General features: G+C 36.1%; 1 protein-coding gene and 1 long non-coding RNA gene across 7 annotated transcripts in view; one reads left to right on the top strand and one right to left on the bottom strand.

Annotated features, from left to right (window-relative positions):
* Positions 1–21,913, bottom strand: part of PIK3C2G (phosphatidylinositol-4-phosphate 3-kinase catalytic subunit type 2 gamma) — a 414,912-nt gene that overhangs the window by 185,951 nt on the left and 207,048 nt on the right. The window lies entirely within an intron of this gene.
* Positions 10,524–21,913, top strand: part of LOC108593067 (uncharacterized) — a 120,089-nt gene continuing 108,699 nt past the window's right edge. For both annotated transcript variants that reach the window (XR_004728536.3, XR_004728534.3), the window contains exon 1: positions 10,524–10,621. This is a non-coding gene — a long non-coding RNA (uncharacterized LOC108593067). The remainder of the gene's footprint in view (positions 10,622–21,913) is intronic.

Genomic DNA, 21,913 nt, shown 5'->3' on the forward strand with positions numbered 1-21,913 from the left:
CTGTGAACCACTTAAGTAAGAATCAGAATGTCAAAAAGTCCCCTGGCCCTCGGAATGTCCGGAGCCCCTCACCCTCATCTTCGCCCAGGAATCCGCTGGAATGTCCGGAATGCACTCACTCTCATCTCTGCCCAGAAGGTGATTTGCAGAATCCACTAGCCCTCGGAATGTCTGAAGCCCCTCACCCCCACCCCCGCCCCTCACCCTCACTCCCAAGGTAATTTTTTACGGGTATAAAAGGTCTTGGCACCCTCCCTTCGGGGCCACGGGTTGGAGAGATGTGAGTCCTCTGTGGCTGCTGGCAATAAAGGCCCTGCAATTTGGCATACTTTTGTCTTGGTGTTGACTTTCTATGCTTGGGCCAGTACAATACCTGCTAACATTTCTTTCATCCCTTAGAAGAGGTCGTATTTGAAAATGTTTAATCCACTCTTGGAAATGAAAAGCAATTGGAAGACCTAACGGGCCTATTCCTATCATTTCTTCATTCCTTTCTGTCTATAAAATAACTGAATTTATGGTGGGTCAGATGAAAGTAGTAAATAAGAACAGGAAGTTTAAGAACTAAGAAGTTGAAATTTCATTTTTGAACATTGATATAAAATAAATTGTTAACATAAAAATTAATGTTCACATTTAATGTTAATGAAAGTTATTTAAAAAGTAGATAATGTGGAATTTTTTATATCTTGACTTTAAAAAAACTATTGTCACATATTTACATATTTAGATTCTAATTAAATAACACCAAGTGTCAAATTATTTAGGCAGTAGTGAGAGTAGGAGGGTCCTTGGTAAGGACTCTGATTAGGTTTTAGTTGTTATGAAAGTGATTACTCCAACTCTAGATTTATGCACAGTCTGTATTATCTTTGCTCACATTGACTTGAAAAAGTCTAACAGGCAGTGAATGCTGCTATGACTATCATTGGATTCATTCTGATTGAAAGAGAGTCTAGGATAAAAGATGTGGCCTTTCATTAAAAAAATCAGTGCACCTCATTCTTATTTAATAGAGATTGAAGAGTTTCAGCATCAGCACAGATGAGTACAAACGGAGAGGTGGGGAATGTGTGTACTGGCTGGAAAACTCAGCACAAAGCTCAAAGGAAATTTTTGGAGTGGTATGAACATACACACATATTCCAGAATCAACGATGTGGTTAGGACAGGCAGAGTATGAACATACACACATATTCCAGAATCAACGGTGTGGTTAGGACAGGCAGAAAGGGCTCCCATAGAACTGGGGCCAGTGCAAGTGAAGCTGAAGAATGGGCTATATTTTTGGTTGTCTACAAGACAATATAATTTTCTGATGGCCAAAAGCACTAAAGAATAATTGTTAGATTATTAATATACTGGATGAGTATTTATTTCTTACTTCCTCAATTGCCAAGCGAAAGGAAATTCAGAAGGAAAGATAGGGGTAATATGTAGCTTTGGAGAGTCAAAGGAAAGCACTTAACTATCCTCTACAAACATCAATTTTATATTTATATGTATTTAATCATTTCCCATGCACAAACTACATAATACAATATAATCTGTGTGTCTTCCTTCTATACATTATCCATGGCTTGAGTGTGGTCTTATCTCCTCAGCCAGTTTCTGTATTCCAGTTCACCCTTATTGTTCCTTTTTCTATGTTTCTATTGTACTTGTATTTCACATTACAATGCTTTGAAAGTAACCATTTTTTTGATGGTTTCAAGATCATTGGTTTTGTCTCTCAAGATTAGAAAGTTCTCAAAAGTTGAAAACTTTTATATAAAGAGGATAGACTGTCAATCCAGCTCTGCCATTTACTAGCAGAATAAATGACACAGGAGCTAAAAAGAAATTATTTAGGCAGTAGTGAGAGTAAGAGAGTCCTTGGTAAGAACACTCTTTTAACAAAAAGCAGTTCCCAAATCATTTCTTTTCTAACAAAGAGCAGCCTGAAAAATCAAGCTGCAGACATAGATAAGCAAGCTGGAAGCTTACACAGGTGAATGCTGGCAACTGTGCCAATAGGAAAAGGTTACCTGGGGGCCGGGCATGTTCAGCATGGAGGCTCCATCTTCCCTTTTCTTTGTCAACCAAATGTACAGTAAAGGAATAGGCAACATGGCACTGGCCAGGAAGAGGAACCATTTGCATAATAAAAGATTAGAGTGGGGTGGCTAGCTTGCTCTATGTAAATGACACACCTGGTTGGACCCATCTCTAGTGCCCTATATAAATTAGACACCACCTTCTCAAGCTCATCTATAAATGCCCCCCCATGCATTTCACCAAGAAACTGGAAGATCTGCTTGGGAGCTCCTCTCTCTCTCTCTGCAGGAGAGAGAGTGTTCCTCTTTCTTTTGCCTGTTAAACCTCTACTCTTAAATGCCAGGAAAGAAAGCTTTTCTCTTATCTAGTAAAGCTTTGCTCTTAAACCCATTTGTGTGTCCGCTTCCTCGGTTTTCTTGGCGTGAGACAACAAACCTCAGATATTTACACCAAATGATGCTGCTTCATGACCTTGGATATTTGTCCAAAATATTTACTATTTTAAAAAACGTATTTATTCCTAAACTTTACATCTCTCAGTATGCTAACAGATAAACAACTGCCTTAGTTGAGCTCTTGTTGAGAACAAGGACTTGTGTCCCTGCTCTGTAAGGCAATAATGGTCACATTTGAATCCTTAATAAACATTGCTGGGAATGAATAACTTCTGGGAACTCCAGAATGGTAAAAAAAAATACAAGTAGAATTGGCATACGGCAAATGTCATGGACAGATTATTAGTGGAAGCTGAAAGTCTTTTTTTTTTTCCTCTAAATGATGTAATAAATGCATGAATGCTATCAACTGAATTTTTGTGTTCCTCCAAATGCATATGTGAAATCCTAACCACTAATGTGATGATATTAGGAAGTGGAGCCTTTGGGATGTGATTAGGTCATATAGGTGGAAATTTTATGAATGGGATTTGTGTCCTTATAAGAGATCCCAGAGAGCTCCTGTATCCCTTTGGCCATGTGAGAAAACAGTGAGAAGACAGCTGTCCGTGAAGCAGGAAGCAAGTACTTGCCAGATATTGAATCTGCTGGTACCTCGATCTTGGACTCTGTAGCCTTCAGAACTGGTAGAAATAAATTCCTATTGTTTATAAGCCACTCAGTTTATGGCATTTTTGTTATGGTAGCTCAAATGATCCAAGACAAAGATTTGGAACTTAAAATTTATAGCAATTAAAATTCTGCATTTCAAGGGAGAAAACAAAATTTTAAACATCAAAAGAGACTTTATCAAGTAGGATAATCCTGTGTATTGTTATCTACATGAAAGTCGTTCTTGACTCTTCTCCACCAACCACCACCGTCCCTCCTCTTCCCGACTCCTGGCATACCTTAGGTGGGAGGTACCTTCTGATGTAGTTTCCAATGATCCTACCTACTTTGTGTAAAACTCTTGCCTAAGTGTGAGCTGGAACTAGTGACTTCCTCCTAGCCTATATATTATGACAAATGTGATACAGTAATCTTCCATGATTAGACTGTAAAAGGCTCTGATTTTGGTCTTGCTGGTATTTTCTTTAGCTATTCTTATTTGTTTGCTTTGAGGAAGCAGCCCTCCTGGCAAGGAATTAAATGCTGCCAGCAATCACTTGAGTGAGCCTGGAAGCAAATCTTCCTCCAGTTGAATCTTGAGATGAGGGTAGATCCCAGGTTCACACCTTGATTATAGCCTCTAGAGAGAAAAACCCTGAGGTAGAGAACCCAGCTAAGGGGTACCTGAATTCTTGACCTTCAGAAATAGTTACATAATAAATATGTGTTTCTTAAGTGAATAAAACTTGGTTATACAGCACTAGATGATGAATGCATCTCACATCCAATTTATCGTAAATTTTCAGTTCTATCTTCAAATTAAGAATGGAAGTTTCCAAAATATTCTGAATTATAAAATTCAGAATTAGAATAGAATCTGACTATATCTTAGCACCTTCAGCTAATGCAATATAATTTCTCAGTTGATTATTGCACTAACCTCTTAAGGATGTATAACTTTTCTGCTTTTGCCCTTGTCTCCTTAATTCTATTCTCAAAAGAACAGGCAAAGTGATTCCGCTAATGGATTCCATTCTCATTTAGATACTCAGCCACCTTACAAAAATTATAAGACCCTGCATGACCCTGTGCACACCTCACATGACTCCACTGGCTTTTCATGCTTCCTCTACATTGCTAAGCACACTCGAATACCTTTGAACTCATTGTTTTCTCAGCAGAGAGAGCTCTTCGGCCAATATCTTCATGGCTGATTTCCTCAAATAGCTTTACCCCAGTGTCTTTTCAAAGAGTTATTCCCTGGGTGCTTTATCTAAAATTGCACTGCCTCCTCTCAACATAGGTCCTTGTTTTTGTTTCTCACAAGAGAATGTTTTTGTCCCTTATTTATTTATCTTGGTTATTATTTGTTTTCTCTACTAGAATGTAAATTCCATTAGGATATTGAGTTTTTTATTTTGTTTACTGTTGTATCTCTAATGCGTGGGACAAAGCTTAACATATAGTAGGCGTTCATTAAATAATGGCTGAATTAGCTTAAAATAATAAATGAATATTACTAATTTCGACTTGGTAAGAGAAACTAGTAGAAAAGCTCTGTTTTGAAAAGAAAACATGCAGGTGTACAATGGCATTTGTGTGGCAGTTAAAATTACAAGAAGCTTTACATTAATAAAATGCTAAGTAGAGGGGTGGAATTAAGCCAACTTTTGGCTCTTCCTAAGCAATAAGAGTAAGCTTCAGCATGGAATAGTCTAAAGCACAGATAACTGACAACATTCAAATTAGGCACTAAGTCATAACACAATGAAGATCAGAGCAGAACTGAAGGAGATAAAGACACAAAAATCCCTCCAAAAAAATCAATGAATCCAGGTATTTTTGAAAAGATTAACAAAATACATAGACCGTTAGCCAGATTAACAAAGGAGAAAAAAGCAAAGAATCAAATAGATGCAATAAAAAATGATAAAGGGGATAACACCACTGATCTCACAAAAATACTAACTACTGTGAGAGAATACTATGAACACCTCTATTCAAATAAACTAGAAAATCTAGAAGAAATAGATACATTCCTGGACACATATACCCTCCCAAGACTAAACCAGGAAGAAGTAAAATCTCTGATTAGACCAGTAACAAGTTCTGAAATTGAGGCAGTAGTAAATAGCCTACCAACCAAAAAAAGCCCAGGACCAGGTAGGTTCACAGCCGAATTCTACCAGAGGTACACAGAGGAGCTGGTATCGTTCCTTCTGAAACTATCCAAACAATAGAAAAAGAGGGACTCCTCCCTAACTCATCTTATGAGGCCAGTATCATCCTGATACCAAAATCTGGCAAAGACACAACAAAAAAAGAAAATTTCAGGAGAATATCCCTGATGAACATTGATGAGAAAATCCTCAATAAAATCCTGATAAACCAAATCCAGGAGCACATCAGAAAGCTTATCCACAACGATCAAGTCGGCCGTCATCCCTGGGATGCAAGGCTGGTTCAATATACACAAATCAATCAACATAATCCATCACATAAACAGAACCAGTGATAAACAAAACAAAACAAAACACATGATTATCTCAATAGATGCAGAAAAGTCCTTTGATAAAATTCAACATCTTTTCATGCTAAAAACTCTCAATAAACTATGTATTGATGGAACATATCTCAAACTAACAAGAGCTATTTATGACAAACCCATAGCCAATATCACACTGAATGGGCAAAAGCTGAAAGCATCTTCTTTGAAAACCAGCACAAGACAAAGATGACCTCTCTCACCACCCCTATTCAACACAGTATTGGAAACTCTGGCCAGGGCAATCAGGCAAGAGAAAGAAATAAATGGTATTCAAATAGGAAGAGAGAAAGCCAAATTGTCTCTGTTTGCAGATGACATAATTGTATATTTAGAAAACCCCATTGTCTGAGCCCAAAATCTTCTTAAGCTAATAAGCAATTTCAACAAAGTCTCAGAATACAAAATCAATGTGCAAAATTCACAAGCATTCCTATATACCAGTAACAGACAAACAGCCAAATCATGAGTGAACTCCCACTCACAACTGCTACAAAGAAAATAAAATACCTAGGAATATAACTTACAAGGGACGTGAAGGACCTCTTCAAGGAGAACTACAAACCACTGCTCAGGGAAATAAGAGAGGACACAGAAATGGAAAAACATTCTACACTCATGGATAGGAAGAATCAATATTGTGAAAATGGACATATTGCCTGCCACAAGTAATTTACAGATTCAATGTTATTCCCATCAAGCTACCATTGACTTTCTTCACAGAATTAGAAAAAACTACTTTACATTTCATATGGAACCAAAAAGAGCCTGTATAGCCAAGACAATTCTAAGTAAAGAGAACAAAGCTGGAGGCATCACGCTACCTGACTTCAAACTGTGCTACAAGCTACTCTAACAAGAACAGTGTGGCACTGGTACCAAAACAGAGACATAGATCAATGGAACAGAACAGAGCCCTCAGAAATGACACCACACATCTACAATCATCTCATTTTTGACAAACCTGACAAAAGGAAGCAATGGGGAAAGGATGTGGGCCTTAAAACCTAGATGACAGGTTGGTAGGTGTAGCAAACCACCATGGCACATGAATACCTATGTAACAAACCTGCACGTTCAGCACATGTATCCCAGAACTTAAAGTAAAATAAAAAAATGAGAAAACAAAAATGTAAAAGGTATTATATGCACACAAAGCTGTAACATAAAGTACTATGGTACTGGGGCGTGAAAGCAGGGACATAGACCAATGGAACAGAATAGTGAGCCCAGAGATAAACGCAAGCATACACAGTTAAACTAACTTTAAACAATGGCACCAAGAGGACTCAATATGCTGTTGGTGGGAATGTAAAGTGGTACAACCATTATGGAAAACAGTATGGAAGTTTCTCAGAAAATTAAAACCAGAACTACCATATGATCCAGCAATCCCTATTCTGGGTATGTACCCAGCAAGAAGTAAAGTCAGCCCATTGTAGAGATACCTGCAGTCTCACATCCATGGCAACCTTATCATAATAGCCAAGAAATAAAAATAACTTAAGTGTCCATCAATGGTGGGGGAGGATAAAGAAATATATACGGGGTTTTCTAAATATACAATTATGTCATCTGCAAACAGTGGGGTTTTCTAAATACACAATTATGTCATCTGCAAACAGAGACAATTTGACTTTCTCTCTTCCTATTTGAATACCATTTATTTCTTTCTCTTGCCTGATTGCCCTGGCCAGATACATACACATATGTATACATATATGTATATGTATATATCCACGACAGTTTGTTTATATACATCTATCTCCACAATTATGTATATATGTGTATTATAAATAGATAATACATATACATATGTATACATATATGTATATGTATATATCCACGACAGTTTGGTTATATACATCTATCTCCACCACAATTATGTATATATGTGTATTATAAATAGATAATACATATACATATGTATACATATATGTATATGTATATATCCATCACAATTTGTTTATATACATCTATCTCCACAATTATGTATATATGTGTATTATAAATAGATAATGCATATATATAATACATAATATACATATACATTATATATATAATTTGTTATATGTAATTTGTTTCAATATATTTTCAATTTCTAACAAGAATATTTTATTTTATATATATAATTATATAAAGTATTTTTCAGCCTTATAAAGGGAAATCTTGCCATTTTTTACAACATGGATAAACTTGAAGAACATTACATGAAATAAGGCAGACACAAAAACAAAAATACTGCACAATTGTACTTTTATGTGAGATCTAAAAGAAAGTCCAATGCACAGCATCGTGGTTGTGGGATGTGCACAGGGAGAGGAAACAGAGAGATGGAGGTCAAAGGGAACAGAGATGCAGTTGTATATTATGCATAAGTCCAGAGATCTAATGTACAGCATGAGGACTATAGTTAATAACACTGTATTATATATTGAACCATTATTTAAACAAGCAGATTTTAAGTGCTCTTATTCCAAAATGGGTGATAACTATGTGAGATGATTAATAGGTTAATTTGCTTGACTATAGTAACTATTTCACTATGTATATCAAAACATCATTGTTTTATGTATATATGTTTATATATGTTATATATTAACATATATAACAAAAACAAACAGAAAGGAATTATATTCTTTCATACTAATATATTCCATTACAAAACATACACAAACTGAAATCAAGTTAAAGAGAATAAGATAGAGGAAATACTATTCAAAAATAATTTTATTGTATGTTTTAATCAAAAGCACTTTTTACTCTCACAATTATTAGTAATTAATACTACTTAGTGAGAGTTATTGAGTATTTTTATTTATATTTTAGGACCTTAGCTTACATTTTATAGTACTGAGGTCTCATTCCAACATTTGATTGCCTTAGCTTCATTGCCGGGAAGGATCCATCGCAAAGATGCAGAGACCCAAGTGGAGGAAATCCCTGAGTCTGTATTAATGCTATTGATGTATTCTCAATGATAATACTTTTAAATAACACCATCCAACAGTTAAGCAGACATTTTTAACAATTTTGCTTAACATATTCAATATTACTCAATAACTATCAGTTGTTCTTACGTACTAGTGAAAGCTGTTGAATCTTTATACTTTAAAATACATTATTTTAAAGATTTTATGACAGATTAGAAAATTTTATCTCCATGTTTTAAAAGTACACAGACACTAGATGTTTTCAGATCATGCTTTTACATGTTTTCTGTTAACAAATCCAGGTAGTTATGAAACCATATCCAAACAAACATAACATTTTCAGAATACTCTCTCTGTAACATATTTAAAGCAAATAATATTTGCTTTTCCATTACCGTGAAAAATTACCTTTATCTTGAAGGGGCACCTGACATGAAGTGTGTGTGTCTGTGTTAACAGACAACCCCACTAGACATCACAAGAAAGGCTGTAAATTTGAAACTTTCATTTTAAAAAGAAAATGCACAAATCATTCTTAAGTTTGACAACTTGTTTGAGTATTCTGTCACAAGATAACCACTGAACATCTGTCTGGAAAAAAATTTGTGATGGTTACTTTCTAGTTATTAAAAAGTCTTGGAGTCACTCTGCCATTCAAAATAACACAAATCTAACCTTGCCACAAGCAAAAAGGGCCACTGTCAATTGCCATGTGTTGTGGAATTACCACTCCTGGGTTATAATAGCACATGACCCTGAGTAAAAAATGATTCCTCTAACACACGAACCAAGTAGGGGTACCATGAATACCCTTATATTAATAATGAGGAAGTTATTACAATATTTAGCTCAACCATCTGTATTCAACTTTTGAACAAAGGTGAAGTACCATGGAGCACTGGGAAGAAACACAAGTATAAGATTGACACCCAACAGGAGATACATTTTTCATCCCTTCTAAATAAAAAAATTTAATTGGACTCTTTCCTACTCTCTATTTTGTAGTATGTGTGCCATTAAATAGTAAGATGTGTAGCAATCGAATTTAAAAGAAGAAAAAGTGAAAGGAGAAAGGCCTTTGAAACCAGTAGACTGTATATATACAGAAGCAGACAAAACGGAGTGCCCTTCATTTTGACTAAGGACTCTGTTTTGACATAGATTTTCTTGTGAAGTTAATATAAAACTCCATAACTATGCTTTTGTATATGGTTCATGCCAATGATTAAATATTCAGTTTTATTCATTCCTATATTAATTACAGCAAAACCATAATAACAATATCTGCTTCCTCCACTGTAACAGGGTCTAAATAGAAGATTATCTCCATTCAAACAACCTGAGGAAGGTTTAATGGGACTGTTAAAAAAGGTTGCAGGGAGGAAAATCACAAAGAGTAGACCGTACATTGGGGCCAGTGACATTGATGCTGTTAACACTCAGGCCTGAGGTGAGGGACTTCAGGGACGAGTCAGCGGCCATGAAAGGAGCAATGAAGACACAGCCAGTTGAAGGAGAGTACCACAGATAGGGAGGCAGAGAATACATGCCCTGAATTCTCTTTTTTCCCTGTAATCTCCTGCCGGGACTGCCAATTGGCTGTATCCAACCAAAAGCCAGGGGCAAGAGAGACTCTGGACGTTTTCCATGGAAGGGATCCCCCAGGTCAGGGGCAGAGAAAGGGTGGAGTGGGTCTCAAAAGGCCACTAACAAGATCATCTTCAAATTCATTCCCTTCCACATGATTAAAATAATTAAGTGGCAGATTGGCAGGGTCTAAATTCTGTGTTTATATAAAAAGATTTGAGGAGATTATACAGTCTGTTGCTGTTGCTCTCAAAACATGGCTAATTATAGGGTTTTCAAAACTTATCTACTTTTCTTTCTCTTTTAAATAGGCAATGTATCTAGGTTACAAAATCCAAAAGATGCAAATGAGACTACAATAAAAATTAAGTTTCCAGTCTTCTTCTCTCTCTGCCTGTTTTCTCCTCTTTAAAAACATGGCACCTAATTTATTTTGTATCCACTCAGAGATGATCCAGGCAACTGCACTCAAGGTAAGTAAATAACGACTTCTTTTACATGACAAGGAGAGTATTATGCACCCAGGCTGCGTATTGCTTTTCAAATGTAATGATACATCTTGGGATAGTTTACAGTTAGCTCGCAGAGTGCTTTCTAAAGTAAAAGGAATTTCATTTGCATGAGTATAGCAAAATCTTTTTACCAATTCTATATTGATGAGTATTTGTTTTCATTTCTTCACAACCAAAACCACTATATTATACATACATCATTTTGAACATATCTTAGTGTATCTGTAATAACCAAAAGCAAAATTGTTTTGTGAAAATACATGTATTTTTAAATGTAAAAGATAACTGATAAACCTCCATAACATTTTAAACAATTAAATTCCCATCTTTAATTTGAGATTCTGTTTCCCCACATTTTCTTTAGTAGGCTGCCATCAATCTTTTATTTTTTGCCAATCTGATAGGTGAAAGTGGTATATGATTCTATTTTATAATTCAAGTTGAGAACCAATTCATGTGTTTAAGAACTACAGACAGTATATATTTTTAATGGATATTTGCTTATAGTCTTCAACCATTTTTATGGGTTTGCAGGAATTCTGTGTAAATTAAATAAATTAGTTCTTTACCACGGAAAAGACTTGATACATAACACTGATTTATTAAAAAGTATTTTCCTAATATAAAAAAGTCTTTGATTTTTTTCTTTTGATATTTTCACTGTTTCTCTTTCTGTTGCTGTCTTCTAACTTTTAAAATATCTGGTGTATTTTAGCGGCTTGTGTTAGTTTTGGATCCATTTTCCCCGCTCAGCTGAACATCCAAACACCATTCATTAAATAATCTATCTTTCCTCTACTGATTTAAAATTTTTTGAAAAGATATAATTTCTTAAAGATAATCGGGTATATTTCTGGTCTTTCAATTCTGCTTCATAATATTATTTGGCAGTCTTCTCTTTTGACAAGTATCACATAATTTTAATTATGGGTAAGGACAAAAAATGATCATAATTGTACTAAAATTATAAAAAAGCATCCACTGTGATAGAGAATGATTATGAACATATCAAACTTGGGACATAACTTGAAAGGATTCTTTGGGTTTCGGCTGAAACAAAGGGACTCGTAAATATTTTTTAATACAAAGAATAAATAAAAGTATCTAGGTTATGTTAGGGAAAAAGTCAAATCAGTTCAAGCACAATGAAGGAAAAGCATGAAAAAAATAGTCGTTGTTGATGTTGTTATTTGTCATTGTCATCAGAAGCATCAGCAACACCACCATTTATTGACTAACTTTTTTTTTTTTTTTTTTGAGATGGAGTTTTGCTCTTGTTACCCAGGCTGGAGTGCAATGGCGCCATCTCGGCTCACCTCAACCTCCGCCTCCTGGGTTCAGGCAATTCTCCTGCCTCAGCCTCCTGAGTAGCTGGGATTACAGGCATGCGCCACCCTGCCCAGCTAATTTTTTGTATTTTTAGTAGAGACAGGGTTTCACCATGTTGACCGCACCCGGCCTATTGACTAATTATTATAGTTAGGATACAGTTACTATTATCTGCATTCTACACCATGGAAACTGAAGTTCAGGGAATTTAAGATTATTCAGCAACGAAAGGTCGAAACTACCATTAAGTTTGTGGTCTGATTTTTTAGCTCCAATTAAATAAAAATACTGATAAGAGTTTGCTAAATATGTTAGGCTAAGCGTGGGATTTCAAAAGTTGCAAACGTACATGTAAGACTAAAAATACGCCCGGGCGTGGTGGCTCACGCCTATAATCCCAGCACTTTGGGAGGCGGAGATGGGTGGATCACGGGGTCAAGAGATCGAGACCATCCTGGTCAACGTGGTGAAACCACGTCTCTACTAAAAATAAAAAAATTAGCTGGGCGTGGTGGTGCGTGCCTGTAATCCCAGCTACTCAGGAGGCTGAGGCAGGAGAATTGCCTGAACCCAGGAGGCGGAGGTTGTGGTGAGCCGAGATCGTGCCATTGCACTCCAGCCTGGGTAACAAGTTTTTGAGCAAAACTCCGTCTCAAAAAAAAAAAAAAAAATACTAAAAATATAAATACCAAACAACTGATAAAGAAAAAAGATGATACAGCGTTTCAGCAGAGTGGGAAATTCTCAAGATTGGCGTTGTTCAAGCAAGACTTCATACTACTGATAAGAGCACTCAAGGACCAGGTGGTAAAGACAGGGGTGGCCATTCCAGGAAGAGGGAACAGAGGGAAGATGGCTTATGGTGTGTTCGGAAGAGAACAGCTGTATAGATTTTACTGGGATGGAAACTTTAATATTCATTCAGTCACTTATATATTTATTTTGTAATAGAATAGTGCCTTGGCACTTTCTGATGGACAAGAAGAAAGCCAATATTTGTTTCTGGTCAGATGCAACACACATGAGAGCATGAGTCAGGCCTGGAGAATTTGCATAGTTATATAATGCCTTATGAATTGGGAATGTTCAAGTGGCAACTGTGTGCGCAACTCTTGGGTGTCAAGGAGAAGGTCGTTACATTCTAAGTTGGTTTCTATAAAAATTTTGGCAATCAAATTTTTAGGGAATCCTTCTTATGTCTAAATGATTAGAGATGGCATTTACAACAATTATTAGAATTAGTGAATGGTAAGAGATCAGAGATAGAGTTTAGTAGTCACTCATTTTGATTTAGCAATTGTCTATTTTCTTATAATCATGGTATCACTTTTACCATGAAAGAATTTTCTGTCCATTTGGCCCCATTCAGTTGTTTTCTTTGTTTTTAACCAAAATTTTAACTTTTTAATAACATTTCTTCTGATACGTATAGAAGGATTTTTTAATGATTACAGAAATAAAAGGGTACACATTTTATTTTTCAGAAGTTCCTATAAACAAAGGTACAACAAAAGACATGGTTTTTCATTTCCCATTTGCTGTAATATGAACAAAAACTTTTTCTAAGCCATTAACAGCCAATGAAAGAAAAGTACAATACATTCACATCACATTGAACAAAGTCTCAAAACTAAATACACTAATTTTTTTATTACTTATGAAAAATTATACATAGATATACAGACATACATATATACACTCACAAACACACACAGATAGCACTGTAAACAGAGTAGGTTCTCTTTTGCCTTCTGAATGCTAATTCTATTTCTTAATTTGTAAGATCAATTCAGGTTCCAGGTAATCATTTTGGAATAAAAAGTAGAATATTAGGCTGGGCACAGTGCCTCATGCCTAATCCCAGCCCTTTGGGAGGCTGAGGCAGGTGGATCACCTGTAGTTAGGAGTTTGAGACCAGTCTGGCCAAAATGGTGAAACCCCATCTCTACTAAAAATCCAAAAAAAATTAGCCAGGTGTGGTAGTGGGCACCTGTAATCCCAGCTACTTGGGAGGCTGAGGCAAGAGTATCTCTTGAACCCTGGAGGTGGAGGTTGCAGTGAGCTGAGATCCTACCATTGCACTCCAGCCTGGGCCACAAGAATGAGATTCCATCTCAAAAAAAAAAAAAAAAAAAAAAAAGGTAGGCTATTGACCATACAGAGGAACTTGTTGCCTGAATGATTTAGATCTAACTCAAATCTATATAAAAATGTATGTACAAAAAGATGCATAATTTTCTAATTATTTTAAAAGATGTACTCAAATATTTTAATCAGTTAAAATGTTGTTAATACCTGAAGAATTATAATGTTATAACTTGGAACTCTTTCTCACTTCATCCTTACAATGAGTCCTGCTTTAGAAACTTAATATGGCTACTCCTTTCTCCTTTCAGCCTCTCTATATTTGTATGAGTTCGTTCTCAGAATCTTTTCAGTTTACTCTTATCAATTACCTTCTCAAAACACTGTTTCAAAACTTCTAAGAATTCACCTCAACTAATCTCATCCAACTCTAAAGATATTTTTATTTTTACTTCCTTGAGGGCTATTGTAATTACCATGCCATTATTGTAATGTTACTTTATAAATGTTCTTTTCAGATTTTATTGCTTGCTTGTATTTTTCTTATTCTTCTAAAAAAGAACATAAACTTTTTGAGGACAGATAATAATATTTATGTTTGTGAAATTGGTTCGGTGCATATTTTACAGTATTCCTCACTTTGAGTACATTTACTGTCTGGGTGAGATTAATAGAGTTATTTCTCATAGTTATGGGGTTAATACTGTCAGTTAAAGAAAAGCTATAGTAATTATTCATATCAATATGCCTTTCATTTAAATATGGTTTATGCAAAAACATACTGTGTATTAAATTAGAATTGAACATTCCTATATAGATCATAAGTGCTGCTAATATTGCTCAGTGTTTTCATCTTCCTAATGAAAACTAGTATTCAGCCCCACTACTGAATTAAAATTTTATTTTTAAAGTTTTATATTTTTATAGCTTCATTAGAGTAAGAAAAAAGAACAGTTGAATCGGAATTTTAAATAGAATGATCCCCAATGCTGCACTTGACACTTGGGTCTCCAGGATGTACTATTGCTTTCTTTAGAATGTCACACTCCTACTTTTGCCTTGTTCTTATCATCTGCTTTGCTGGGTTGTCCTTTGCTGTCTCATTAAAAATCTTAGACTTTGGTATACTGTAAGTGATTTCGAGTTTGTTGCTTACAGGAAATAAAGAGGCCCAAATACAGTCATGGAAAGGCGGTTTTGCTTCCTTCACTGTACAAACAACTATCACCACATGCACCCACCTGCCTGCTCCAATCTACTCTTCATTTTCTCCTCTTACTATGCATGGCCTCCGTGTACCAATCTTCTTGTGCTGCAAGTATCACACCCTATCATTACTCAAGGACTTTGCATCAGAAATTCTTTCTTTTATCTCATCAACGTTGCCCTCTCTATTTGATTTTTCCCACCAGTGTATTTAAAAAGCTATTTTCCAGTTGTTAAAGCAAGCAAGCAAAACTCCTTTCATATTCCATGTCCCTCTTCAGCCATTACCACACTTCTCTCTCTCCTTTCCCAGCAAAACTCCTAAAATAATTGTTTTTGATAGCACTCCTTTTCTCTCTTGAATCTACCCCCATCAGGTTTCACCTCTACGCAATTCAAAGTGCTTTTCTGATGACCTCCAATGACCTCTATGGTGCTAATCAGATCTCGGTTTGACTTGACCTATCCATAAATACGTAGCATTTGACAGAGGTGAGCACGTCTCTCTTTTAATACTTTACAGTCTTACAGGATTCCATGGTCACTTAGCTATCGTTTATATCTTTGACTGCTTCTCTTCAGTGTTCCTTTCTGGTTCTAGTTTGTTTCTTTGATTTTTAAATATTGGCATTACCACCAAATATTTGGACTTCTTTTCCTTTCTATTTGTACTCATTCTCCTATGACCGTCTCTATTAATATGGCTTTAAATCTTACCTACGTGCTGATAATTTTCTCATTTTCAGTTCTAGCCCCGATAAGATGTTCAACAGATACTTCAGACTTTAATAGGTTAAAGTTGATCTCTTGATAACATAAACCAAATTGTGCCTTTCATTCACTCAGAGCCCTCTAATTATTTGGATTAAAGCTAATATTCCAACAATGCCTAGGAATTTTTATAAAACCGGCCCTTACCCTTACTCTTTCCCCCTGTAACCTCATCTACTACTAGTCTTCCCCTCCCTCAAGCTAACCCAGCCACCCTGGCACCACTGCTGTTCCGATACCCCAAATAAACCTCAGTGCCTTCGCACATGTTATTATCTCTTCCTGGCATCCTCTTATCTTCAGATACACACATGGTGGTTCACTCTCTCACTTTGCTGAGGTATTTTTCAAATGTCACTTTTTTTTTTTTTGAGACGGAGTTTCCCTCTTGTTACCCAGGCTGGAGTGCAATGGCGCAATCTCTGCTCACCACAACCTCCGCCTCCTGGGTTCAGGCAATTCTCCTGCTTCAGCCTCCCGAGTAGCTGGGATTACAGGCACGCGCAACCATGCCCCGCTAAGTTTTTGTATTTTTAGTAGAGACGGGGTTTCACCATGTTGACCAGGATGGTCTTGATCTCTCGATCTCTTGATCCACCCGCCTCGGCCTTCCAAAGTGCTGGGATTACAGGCAAATGTCACCTTTCTAATAAGGCCTTTACTTGTTTCCCTAAGCTTAAAATTGCAACTACCTGACCCTTGTACTCCTTATGTTTCCTACTTGTTTTATTTTTCTCCCTAGTACTTATCAATACCTTACACATACACATTTTATTTCTCTTAAAAGCTACATAAGGAATAACTGGGTTTTTTTTTGTCTCTTTTATTCATTGCTGTATCCCTGAAGACTACAATATGGCTTAACTCATGGAAGGTGCTCAATAAATTTTTTTTTGGTAAACAAGCTCTTTCTATGGGACAGGATTATAGCTCTCATAACTCTTACAGATATAAGCCTGCATGACTCCTGGTTGAATTCTCTGTATCGCATGGCTATCCAACACTGTGGCCCCATACTGCATTAATTCTTAATTATTATTCTAATTTTTAATGCCTGAGAAAAAAAGAGTCTTATAAATATTAAGCATCTTGCTTAAAGTGAGACACCCAGTAGATAGGAGAAACAGGTTTGCATCCGGGTACAGTGAGGTAGGTCCTAAAATATTAACAATTACTTTATGAGTTAAAGAGAAAGCAATATTTTTATATGTGAAACACAAAGGGGTTGCTTTGGAACCACTTGATAATTAAATAAAATGTATCCTGTGATTCATTATGTATGGTAAGTGATAAAAATTTTTATCTTTGTACTATAGACATTGCAGTATTACTGTTTAGTTTTAAAACAACGTGGAGAATGACATGGGATGGATAGAGACTTGAATTAGGAAGACAAAGTAAAATAAATAACACTAGCAGTAAGGAAATGATGTCATATTGAGTTAAAGGTTTAGTGGAGATAAAGAAAGGGCATTGATTTCTGAAACATTTCACAAATGACTTGTTAAATACAGAGAGTGGTAAAAGAAATTACCCCAGATACATACGTGAGTGGCTCAGAAAGTTGGTAGGAAAGTAAGTCAAATTGCGGAGTGGTCTGATGAACTTGAAGAAGTCAGAGGTGGACTTTCTGTTAACAGTCAATTCTATTTTAGTGTGAATAGTAAACTCAATGTAAAAGGGTTAATACATCAAATAACCCTTTAAAAGAACTAAGAAACTGATGAAGACTTTTACTTGTACTTTCTTGATCTGTATTATGCTACCAGGCAGATGAGGGATACGAGTGAAATATATGTTGGCTGTTGAAATGCAAAAACATGTATCAACTGGCGATCTGTGAATTTTGCTAGGTTTCTCTGTACGTAAAATTTCTCTGACACTAAATGACACACATATTCCCAACTTGTTCTGACTCAGACTATTTCAAAAACTTTTCTCAACAGGTCCATAAACTACTTTGTTTATACAAGTGATTTTTCTACTGCTCCTTTCACTTGTTTCAAACTCTATTATTAAACTTAAATTTTAAATTTTCAATTGGGATAAGACAAGAAGAGCAATTGTAGTAGTCAGAAGTCAAATGCCAGGAATCTGAGATCCAAATTCTATGTAATTAGTAATTTGTGATAAAACCTTGGGAACTGAAACTTTGACAATATTTCATATCCTTTCTAAATGACTCCAAAAATATATTCTTGAAGTTAAAAAGAAAAAAAATATGTATATATGTGTGTTTTTAACAATAACTGTTTCAAGCATAATTATATTTCCTTTATAGGTAATAAAATTGATGATCAGGGAGGCTGACTAATTTTTCAAGGGCCACCCAGCCTAGTAGAGGCCTGAGTTGAAATTCTTCCTCTAGTATGCTTTTCTCCAAATCTTTTTCTCCCTCTATTACATTATTCTAACTTTTATTGTTGTTTTTATAGCTTTCATAATACATAAGTAGATTGATGGGTCCTAATGTATCGTGCACAGGAGCAAATGCTGGCTCTTCTTAATAGCTCAGTATGCCATGCCTCTCAATTAATATTTTTCATCTGAGAAATGGAGACTAAAGAACTGTTGTCAATTAATGAAGTAATATTTGAAATGACTACCATAGTGTCTAGTGTTAACTATACTTATCCACCATAAGACAATCTTGTCATACAAAAAGAGTAGTCAAAGCAGAAAAGTTAGATGATTAGAATTCTTAGTGACACTCTTTCAGTCAGAGCCACACTGGGGTCTACTCTTTAACCTTAAACCTTAGTATTCTTTTCTTTTTCGCAGAGAAAGGATAGCAAAATTTTCCCGAAGATTACCCAAGTCACCACCTCATCACCAATTTACTGCCTCAAATTTCTTGATCCTGGAAGGGAGTCTGCAGACACTTGACACAATTATGTCCAAAAATAAATAATTGTTAATAAATAAATTGAATTCAGGTTTATAATCCAATCAAGGAAGACTTGAAAATCACTACATGAAATGTGTAAAATGAATTTATTGAGACAAAAGGCTTGAAAAATTGACTCTAGTGTCTGTGGTAGCTGCCTGAAATAGCTAGAAGGCTTTTGAAAAAACCACATTGCTATCCCAGCACTTTGGGAGGCCGAGGCGGGTGGATCACGAGGTTAAGAGATTGAGATGGTCTTAATCTCCTGACCTTGTGATCCACCCGCCTTCTAGCTATTTCAGGAGGCCAAGGCAGGAGAATTGCCTAAACCCAGGAGGTGGAGGTTGCGGTGAACCGAGATCGTGCCATTGCACTCCAGCCTGGGTAACAAGAGGGAAACTCGGTCTCAACAAAACAAAACAAAACAAGTATCACATTGCTTAACCTATGTTTATTATAACTTGCTTATATTTTCTATCCCCTCCACAAGAGCTATATATTATGTGCATAATAGGCAGTCAACAGAAATTTGGAGAGCAGATATGTGAATTAAAGAATAAATGACTATATAAAACTCTCTTTCCTCAATATCCTTCCTAGGCACTTTCTTGCCTCTGTTCACTGAAGTCTACTCATCTACTTATGCCGCTATTCCTACAATATCTAGTAATTGATGATCTAGACTGTCTTGTGTGATTTTCAGTATCATCAATGAATTTATGTCAACAGTTTATTGAGCAGCAGCCTCTTTAAAAATAATTGTAAATTATAGTTGGAAGAAAACAGAAGTTCCACCATTTTGGTAAACTAATGACACTTACAGCACTCTCGAAACATACGTGCACAGTGCCCAGTTTAAAAAGGAAAGTGACATGTACATTAGGGTTCTTCCCTTTAACAGCTTCAGATAACAAAACCCAAGCAATATATACCAATTAATTGACATTCTGTCAAGAGTGGGTAGTGTATCAGGTAGACCGTCAAATCTGAAGACAAGTCACTATTTGTGCAAGCTGTTCATTTTCCGCTGATCAAAAAATAAAACAAGTACGAGAATGCTGAGTTATTAAATGTAACAAGTCTTTGATTGAAATATCTAACTCTTGGCTTTGTTGAAATAAAAACAACACATATGAAGTTCTTTAGACAAGAAACAAGGAGTAACCTTTTGATGAACAAAATATACCAAATTAAGATGGAGGCTAAAAATAAAAGCCTCATCCATTAACTAATACAACATACAAAGAACTCTGAATCTTCACAGTCCTGAAAAACAAAATAAAACTGGAGAACAGAGAAGCCAGAAAAAAAAAAGCATCAGACACTGTTTAGTAATTTCCCAATGCTCATAGAGAATCTCAATGCAGAAAATTGTATTTTAAAAGATGGTAGGTAGTTGCTTAACAAGGTCTCCCCAGAAAACACTTTTTGTCTAATAAATAGATGTAGCCATTGGTTTTCAATCGGTTCAATAAACAGCATAGTTAAATCAGTGCAAAACAACACACACTATGAACAAGACAGGCTTAACACTTGATACTGTTTCAAAAACCTTTCAGAACATCAGATTTTTCTGTTAAGTCATTTACCTCAACTTCACCCAATTCCAGAGAGCTAGAGTCCATTTTTTTAAAAGAGTAAAAGTACATCTTGTGTAATATGACTTGTTCTGATTATCTGCTACTTAAAGGATAGTAGTCAAGGTAAATTAACCTATAGGCAATACACACGTATGTGGTGGGATTATTTTTATTGAATGAATCGAGCCCCCTTCGTGTATACTATGTGCAATGTATATTGTGTATACTATGTTCTATGTTAGAGACGGATGGTTAATTTCGTCCTCACAGTGCAGAAGAGAAACTTAGGGTTTGTCTATACCAAATCTACTCTCCCCTTCACATCTGCAAAAAGAATCTGCTTTTATTCAGATATCCAAAACCTTAAAGGAAGATGACCAGTTTAGAGATAAATTCTGAATATGCTAAACCAATCATGCAAGCTGAGTCATCAGATTGCCATCTGGTCACGTGATTGGTTCATCATAAGGGACCTAATTCTGGCAAATAAGAGCAGTTAATTCACTTTGGGGTTTATGGGAAATTTTCTAACTGAGGAAGAGTCATTTCCTTTACTTTTGCTGCATGGTATCGTGCACGTATGGATATGATACCCACTGTGTCAATCTTGGAACAAGGATGTGAAGTGGACTAAGACAACATGCTGAGGATGGCACAGCAGAAAGTTGGAAAGAAACGGAGTCACGACACCATCAGGGAGCTGCTGCAATAAGCAACTCTGGAACCACTCCACTGAGGAGCGTCTCCTTATGTGATATAAAATAATTAATTCTTCACATCATTGCAAACCAGTTGAATCAGGGTTTGTTTTTTTTTTTTGGCTACTTGCAGTTTAAAGTATCTGCAGGTGAAGGGAAGTGGTGAAGTAAATTATGAAATGTTAAGAACTGTGTTGTAGATGTGTACAAGGGAGCTGAGGTCAGAGACATCTTCAAAGAGGATAAAATCTTGAGCTATAGGATTCTATATAGACAGACAAGGGAACAACTGCATTTCAAGCAGTTGGGAAACGGTGTGCAAAGTCATCAGGGCATGAAAGATCTGAGAATTTGAGTAACTACTTGAAATAGAAAAAAAGATCGTATTTGGGCCAGGCACAGTGACTGATGCTTGTAGTCCCAGCATTTTGGGAGGCTGAAGAAGACAGATCACCTGAGATAGGGAGTTTGAGACCAGCCTTTACTAACATGGAGAAACCCCATCTCTACTAAAAATACAAAATTAGCCAGGTGTGGTGGCGCATGCCTGTAAACCCAGCTACTTGGGAAGCTGAGGCAGGAGAATCGCTCAAACCTGGTGGACAGAGGTTGCGGTGAGTTGAGATTGCACCACTGCACTCCAGCCTGGCGACAGAGGGAGACTCCACCTTAAAATATATATATAAGATTTGCACGT

Source organism: Callithrix jacchus, chromosome 9 (genome assembly GCF_049354715.1).
Source record: "Callithrix jacchus isolate 240 chromosome 9, calJac240_pri, whole genome shotgun sequence".
NCBI lineage: Eukaryota > Metazoa > Chordata > Mammalia > Primates > Cebidae > Callithrix > Callithrix jacchus.